This window comes from Rana temporaria, chromosome 3 (genome assembly GCF_905171775.1).
Source record: "Rana temporaria chromosome 3, aRanTem1.1, whole genome shotgun sequence".
Classification (NCBI taxonomy): domain Eukaryota; kingdom Metazoa; phylum Chordata; class Amphibia; order Anura; family Ranidae; genus Rana; species Rana temporaria.
Genome location: NC_053491.1, coordinates 78,322,120 through 78,330,701, shown reverse-complemented (window position 1 = coordinate 78,330,701; position 8,582 = coordinate 78,322,120).

Genomic DNA, 8,582 nt, shown 5'->3' with positions numbered 1-8,582 from the left:
CGAGTCGATACGTTTTCCCAGTTTATTTGTGCCTTGTGTAGATGCCTCGGGTTATACTTGAGTATATACAGTATATTAAAATAAGGGGTGGGTGTAGTGGCGCTTGCAAAAAACTACAATATATATAAAAACTACAATAAAACTTGTTTGGTTGACACATAAATGCCCGTCAATTGCAGGGACTATCGACGAAGCGCCACTATTAGTGTTTTATTGTTTATATCGCTATTTTATTTGAATATCTACAACTTACTGATCTTACTAATGTACCATGAGCTACATATATAATAATTTTTAGCAGGGATTCCCTGAGACCTCGCTAGCTTGTAGAGAATGAATAATCCAAATTAACAAAAAATGGATCAGAAATACAAATAAATATATATACCAGTAAATTCCCACAATTGTGAAAGAAAGTACTTGTGCTTATATTCCAAATGGACAAATCGGTGGTCCACTGCTTAGTGATCACAGTGATCAGACCAGGTACCCCACATGGATGTAAACTCACCCTACATGTTGACCACCTATATCTAGTGTGGTCACTTGCGCTTAGTGGGGAATGAAACCCCTAGATGGTGCCGGCCATACTACAGCTGCTCGTCCAATGGTAAGGAGAAAAATTATAGAGGGGGGAGTCCATAGCAAAATTTTTTTTTTTTTTTATTAAAATACAACAAACGAACATAGGTACACTCACATGCTCTGGTGCCTATAGCCTAGCACCCGGTGTGTTTAGCATGTGTGTATTAAAGGGAAATAATCCAGCCGGCATTCACTGGATACCGCTAAATTGCAGTTTTGGCTCGGTTCCCTGGATTGATTCCTCGGGCGGGTGATGATGATAATGCGATCAAGCCTCGATGCGTTTCAGCCAATAGAAAAGGCCGTCATTAGGAAGCGTCCTGCTTATCTTTCCTGCAGACAGGCTGGGACAGAGCTGTATATTGATTAGGAAAAAGGTACTTAAAGTAATTTTTTTGTTTTATTACAATAATTACAGTGCCAGTGTTTAGTATCACTTTAAAGTAAAAAAAAAAAAAAAAAAAGACCCACTACCTGTCAACCCCTGCCTCCTAAACACTTACCTGAGTCCTTACCCCTCAAGGCCAGGACTTACTGGTGCTGTGAGTGTCTGTGTGCCACGCTTGCTGAGAGGGCACCCCGAGAAGAGAAGAACCAGACAGCACCGGTGATCTGCCGAGCTGGTTCCGGCTAATGTGAAAGTTCCTGCGCAGGCGCAATCTGATCTGCCGATATGGTTCCGGCTAACGAGAAAGTTCCTTTTAAGGACTGCGCAGGCGCAAACTTGCCAACGGAAATCTCCGAACCTTGGCCGGCATCCAGGCCGACGTGGATTTCGAGGAAAGTGGCCAGTCGGCCTCACGTCCTCGCTTCGCTCGGACGGCTCGCTACGCTCGCTCGGCCTCCTGGCTCTTTTTTTAACATCCTCCAATCCACGGGGATGTTAAAGAATGAGCCTGGATGCCGGGCGTGGTTCGGAGATTTCCGTCGGCAAGTTTGCGCCTGCGCAGTCCTTGAGGAACTTTCACGTTAGGGGAACCTTAAGGACAAGTCACCGGCATTGGATTCCAGAAGAGGAGGTAAGGGAACACTCTTTGAAACTCTTTGTATTTCTAATTTCTACCGAATTACTCTTGAAAAAAATAAAAAATAAATCTGCGCTATCAGGGTAACAAGCAGCTACATACAATCCAGTGAAACCAAGGAAAGAAATACAGACAAAATACAAAAAAATGCAGCGCTGAAAATAAATAGTAAAAAGACCGTGATGTCTATGTTCAACATTCACTAGTATGAATGTAAAAAAATGAATCCATAAAATAAAAAGTGGTATCAAATATTATGGTGAAAGCACTATAGACCTTATTAAAAAGGCAGTGACTATATATGCATGAGTCCACAAAAATTATACGTGAAAATGAAAGTCCATATACATAAACGTGGAAAAAATTTGAAATCATCAATGAGAGATCATAGTAACAAGACACCCACGGTGATTCTATTGGAATGTGATGATAGTGATAACACCCGCCACCAACAGGAGGCTTACCGGATGCGGTGGACCCAAGTGAGCTTATACCCAAAGGGTCAAATAGGCTTGTAAGCAGTGCAGATGAGATGGTACAGGAACACACCAATGCAAACGGACAACAAACAGCGATAGGATCTTCGCTTGGTATCAGGTGAAGAGGATACCTCAGCTAGGAGATGGCTCATACAGTGGGAAGAGCTTGCCCAAATTATGTGGAGGAAAACGAAAGGCACATAGCGTGATACCGTAAAAACAGAAACGTTTATTTATCGGTTAAAAACACTTACAATTTAGTGGATAAAAAAAGGACATCAATGTTTGTAAAGTGCATGGCAGCAGTAGAGTCCCGACATGTTTCGCTACAACTAGCATCGTCTGGGGTGAAACCCTACTGATGCCGCCATGCTTAAATTTGAAATCTGACCTCCTTGGAAACACACCCCTAGGGGATCATCCAATGGGAATGCACTTCCGGGTCGCCTCAGTAATCGTATATTGTTTGAGTGTGTAATAAACAAAACATATAGATTCTGTATTGCAATGAATATTAATGTTATTTGAGACCAATTTGTTAATTAAAATGCACTAACCTGGTCTGTTTGAAAATTGAGACAAACAGTCCATATTAATCCGGTGTAGTGGAATCACATAATATGATCGCATGTGAATCCAGGCTGGAGATCGGGGCCAATGGGATCAGTCAAGGTCACTATGTGAGGGACGTGGATCAATAGTTGATTCGATCGCTGTTACACATCCAGCCGGCATTTGGGTCACATGACCACGCTGAACGAAGGCGCATAAACAAACCGTCATACGACGCGCCGTTCTGCTCATTCGCTCAGCGTTACACAACCCGATAGAGTGACGTATGTGATGGGCGTGTTCTCACTGGTTCATAATGCGTGCATGCGTGTGCGCGTATACGTGCGTTGCGCTCCGCGTTAGACTGGATACAGTGCGCTGCGCTCCACTGTGCGTTCCGGGATACGGAAACAAACAAACAGCCCGGGCAGCCACAGATAATGTATATACGATAAAACAGGGAATAAACGCAGAAGTGACATGAAATTAAACTATCACTAAGACAGTAAAGTGTGTTGGAATAAAAATGTGTATATTTATTTACATACATAAAAATTGTAGAAGTGACTCATTTATTCAATAATAGGAGTCACATTGAGAGGCCAGAATACCAATGGGAAATTGTATATTGGCTATGAATGTCAATAAGCATCCACATTTGTAAAGGCATGACTAATGACCCCTAGAAAAAATAGTGTAAAACATATAGGGGATATGTTATAAAAAGGGGAGAAAATGAACATTGAATTTCCCCAATCCATTGGGTCTATGTCCAATTGGAAAATTTCATGTCTGAGCGTGTAAAACTACAAGGCCCAGGAAATGACACTCCCCTGAACAATCCCCTAGGCAAACTATAAAATTGAACGATAATATCTATGAACATATTGAGATTAATACAATACATACTGTTAAAAGTATACATAAAAATCTAAAACACTGATAAAACAAGTGTGAATGAAAGAAAAGAAATAAATATTGTCTAATGGGAACATACTATATGGACATAATAATATGTCTCAAATGGAACTGATGTATTAAAAAATTATAAAGCAGTAAATGAATGGTAGATAGGGACATCTGTGTATTTCCTAGGATTTGTTAATGAAAGAGTTGATGTCCCACTCTACATTAAGGCCCAATGGTGTGTGTGTGCCCAATTCGTATATCCAGAAAGTTTCGAGTTGAGACACCCCACGGGTTTTTGGACTACCTCTCCATGGCGCCACAAATTGATCTATAATGAGAAATTGTGTGCCAGTGGGGTTCTGGGCATGATATTTTTTGTAATGCCTGGGTACAGTATGGTAAATGTCACCGGCTAAAATAAGGGCTATATGCTCAGCAACTCTTACAGAGAATTTCCGGATAGTGCGGCCAACGTATTGCTGGCCACACGGACAAGTGATGAGGTACACAACGTACTTAGTTGAACAGGTACAAAACTGTTTAATAGGGTAAACTTTCCCGGTTGTTGTGGACCGAAACTCAAGGTTCTTAGTCCTGCCTGAGATGTTATACCTACATACCGTGCACCTCTTACAAGGATGGTAACCAACTAACTGGAAAAAGAAAGAAGGACGTATAGGGGGGTTGATAATATTCGGGGCTATTTTACTTTGGAGTGACGGTGCACCCCTGAATATAACTTTGGCTCGTTCGGGTAGAACGGACCCCAAAACTCGGTCATTTCTCAATATGTTCCAATGTTTGGAAACAATGGATTTGACCAGTTTATGTTGCATGGAGAAAGACGTGAGCAATGCCCATTTGAAACTCTCATCTTGTTCTCTTTTTGGTTTGACCTCCAGTAGGGAACTTCTATCTACTTCAAGCGAAGATTTAAGAGCCAGTTCTATGTTGGCAGGATCATATCCTTTATCAATGAACCTGTGTTTGAGGATGTTAGCCTGTGTAGAAAAAGTGTCTAAATCTGTACAGTTCCTTCTCAACCTGAGGAACTGACTTCGGGGTATAGAGTTCAGCCATGACGGATGATGGCAGCTATCAATTGAAATGAAGCTGTTACGGTCAGTTTTTTTGAAAAAAATTTTAAACTGAAACCGGTTGTTTACAATGTTGATCTCCAGATCTAGAAATTGAATAGTATTTGAGCTGGCAGTATGGGTAAGAGAAATCCCCCTGTCATTGTTGTTCAAATGACTCATAAAAATCTCTAGTGTTTCCAAGCTACCATCCCATAGGAGGAGGATGTCGTCAATATACCTCGCCCAGAACACCAGTGAAGTGGTATTATAGGCATAGACGACATCCTCCTCCCATTTGGCCATGAACAAATTAGCGAGGCTTGGGGCGTATTTAGCCCCCATAGCCACGCCTCTTTGTTGTAAATAAAATTGTTCATTAAACCAAAAATAACTATGTTTGGTGGCAAATTTTAACAATTCCATGATATAATCTGTCTGGAATGTGGCTAATGTCTGATCTTTCTTTAAAAAATAATGTACAGCTTCAAAACCTGTATCATGAGGGATGCACGTATAAAGTGACGCTACATCAGCTGTCACCATAATATAATTACCCTTTATTTCAACACTGTCCAATTTGTTTATGGTTGCCCTTGTATCTCGAAGATAGGAGGGAGTGCGTTGTACCAAGGGTTGTAAATAATTGTCAATGTAACGACCCACCCTGGAAGTAACAGAGTCGATCCCACTTAAAATGGGTCGACCAGGTGGGTGTACAGGGTCTTTATGGACCTTAGGAAGATAATATATGGTCGGTATCCTAGGGACCGTGGGAACTAAATATTTCTTTTCTTTTAAATTTAAAATCTTTCTTTCAAAACCACTATCTACTAGTGTTTGTAGCTCTGCTTTAAACCGGGATGTAGGATTGGCGGCCAATTTGGAATAAGTATTGGGCTCATCCAATAATCGGAACATCTCGGTTTCATAGTCGGATTTATCGAGGATGACTATGCCACCCCCTTTGTCCGCGGGACGGATAATAATGTCCTTGTTTTGACATAGGGATTTAAAACCGACACTAGACATCGGATGATTAGAATTACGTCTATCTGGTATCTCTGCTAGATCTTTCAAAACAAGATCTTTGAAAATATTAACTGCGGCTGCGGCTGGAACAGATGGATTAAACAATGAAGGGTTCCTCAACCCTGAATGTACTGTGCCAGAGGTAGCCGCTCTAGGTTCATTTATGATGGGGTTAGTAATTAGGTATCTTTGTATGTTAATTTTACGGATGTATTTTTGGATGTCAATGAAAGTCCCAAATTTGTCTAAACGTTTCGGAGGGGCAAATTTGAGGCCCTTATCCAAGACAGATAATTCATCCTGTGTGAAAACTTTAGTACTCAGATTAAAAACCCCTTGTCCTTTTATGTTCATCTTCGTTTTCCGCTTCTGAACTCTCTTACCCCCTCGGGTACCTCTCTTAGATCGGAACCCCTTACATTTGTAACTTGGTCCTCGTGAAAATCCCGTTCAACATAGGTATCACGATGGGTAGGGGTGAAACTGCGATTAGATGGTTCGTGATGATCCCAGCTACGTAGCTGGGATCATCACGAACCATCTAAGGTACCCGAGGGGGTAAGAGAGTTCAGAAGCGGAAAACGAAGACGAACATAAAAGGACAAGGGGTTTTTAATCTGAGTACTAAAGTTTTCACACAGGATGAATTATCTGTCTTGGATAAGGGCCTCAAATTTGCCCCTCCGAAACGTTTAGACAAATTTGGGACTTTCATTGACATCCAAAAATACATCCGTAAAATTAACATACAAAGATACCTAATTACTAACCCCATCATAAATGAACCTAGAGCGGCTACCTCTGGCACAGTACATTCAGGGTTGAGGAACCCTTCATTGTTTAATCCATCTGTTCCAGCCGCAGCCGCAGTTAATATTTTCAAAGATCTTGTTTTGAAAGATCTAGCAGAGATACCAGATAGACGTAATTCTAATCATCCGATGTCTAGTGTCGGTTTTAAATCCCTATGTCAAAACAAGGACATTATTATCCGTCCCGCGGACAAAGGGGGTGGCATAGTCATCCTCGATAAATCCGACTATGAAACCGAGATGTTCCGATTATTGGATGAGCCCAATACTTATTCCAAATTGGCCGCCAATCCTACATCCCGGTTTAAAGCAGAGCTACAAACACTAGTAGATAGTGGTTTTGAAAGAAAGATTTTAAATTTAAAAGAAAAGAAATATTTAGTTCCCACGGTCCCTAGGATACCGACCATATATTATCTTCCTAAGGTCCATAAAGACCCTGTACACCCACCTGGTCGACCCATTTTAAGTGGGATCGACTCTGTTACTTCCAGGGTGGGTCGTTACATTGACAATTATTTACAACCCTTGGTACAACGCACTCCCTCCTATCTTCGAGATACAAGGGCAACCATAAACAAATTGGACAGTGTTGAAATAAAGGGTAATTATATTATGGTGACAGCTGATGTAGCGTCACTTTATACGTGCATCCCTCATGATACAGGTTTTGAAGCCCTACATTATTTTTTAAAGAAAGATCAGACATTAGCCACATTCCAGACAGATTATATCATGGAATTGTTAAAATTTGCCACCAAACATAGTTATTTTTGGTTTAATGAACAATTTTATTTACAACAAAGAGGCGTGGCTATGGGGGCTAAATACGCCCCAAGCCTCGCTAATTTGTTCATGGCCAAATGGGAGGAGGATGTCGTCTATGCCTATAATACCACTTCACTGGTGTTCTGGGCGAGGTATATTGACGACATCCTCCTCCTATGGGATGGTAGCTTGGAAACACTAGAGATTTTTATGAGTCATTTGAACAACAATGACAGGGGGATTTCTCTTACCCATACTGCCAGCTCAAATACTATTCAATTTCTAGATCTGGAGATCAACATTGTAAACAACCGGTTTCAGTTTAAAACATTTTTCAAAAAAACTGACCGTAACAGCTTCATTTCAATTGATAGCTGCCATCATCCGTCATGGCTGAACTCTATACCCCGAAGTCAGTTCCTCAGGTTGAGAAGGAACTGTACAGATTTAGACACTTTTTCTACACAGGCTAACATCCTCAAACACAGGTTCATTGATAAAGGATATGATCCTGCCAACATAGAACTGGCTCTTAAATCTTCGCTTGAAGTAGATAGAAGTTCCCTACTGGAGGCCAAACCAAAAAGAGAACAAGATGAGAGTTTCAAATGGGCATTGCTCACGTCTTTCTCCATGCAACATAAACTGGTCAAATCCATTGTTTCCAAACATTGGAACATATTGAGAAATGACCGAGTTTTGGGGTCCGTTCTACCCGAACGAGCCAAAGTTATATTCAGGGGTGCACCGTCACTCCAAAGTAAAATAGCCCCGAATATTATCAACCCCCCTATACGTCCTTCTTTCTTTTTCCAGTTAGTTGGTTACCATCCTTGTAAGAGGTGCACGGTATGTAGGTATAACATCTCAGGCAGGACTAAGAACCTTGAGTTTCGGTCCACAACAACCGGGAAAGTTTACCCTATTAAACAGTTTTGTACCTGTTCAACTAAGTACGTTGTGTACCTCATCACTTGTCCGTGTGGCCAGCAATACGTTGGCCGCACTATCCGGAAATTCTCTGTAAGAGTTGCTGAGCATATAGCCCTTATTTTAGCCGGTGACATTTACCATACTGTACCCAGGCATTACAAAAAATATCATGCCCAGAACCCCACTGGCACACAATTTCTCATTATAGATCAATTTGTGGCGCCATGGAGAGGTAGTCCAAAAACCCGTGGGGTGTCTCAACTCGAAACTTTCTGGATATACGAATTGGGCACACACACACCATTGGGCCTTAATGTAGAGTGGGACATCAACTCTTTCATTAACAAATCCTAGGAAATACACAGATGTCCCTATCTACCATTCATTTACTGCTTTATAATTTTTTAATAC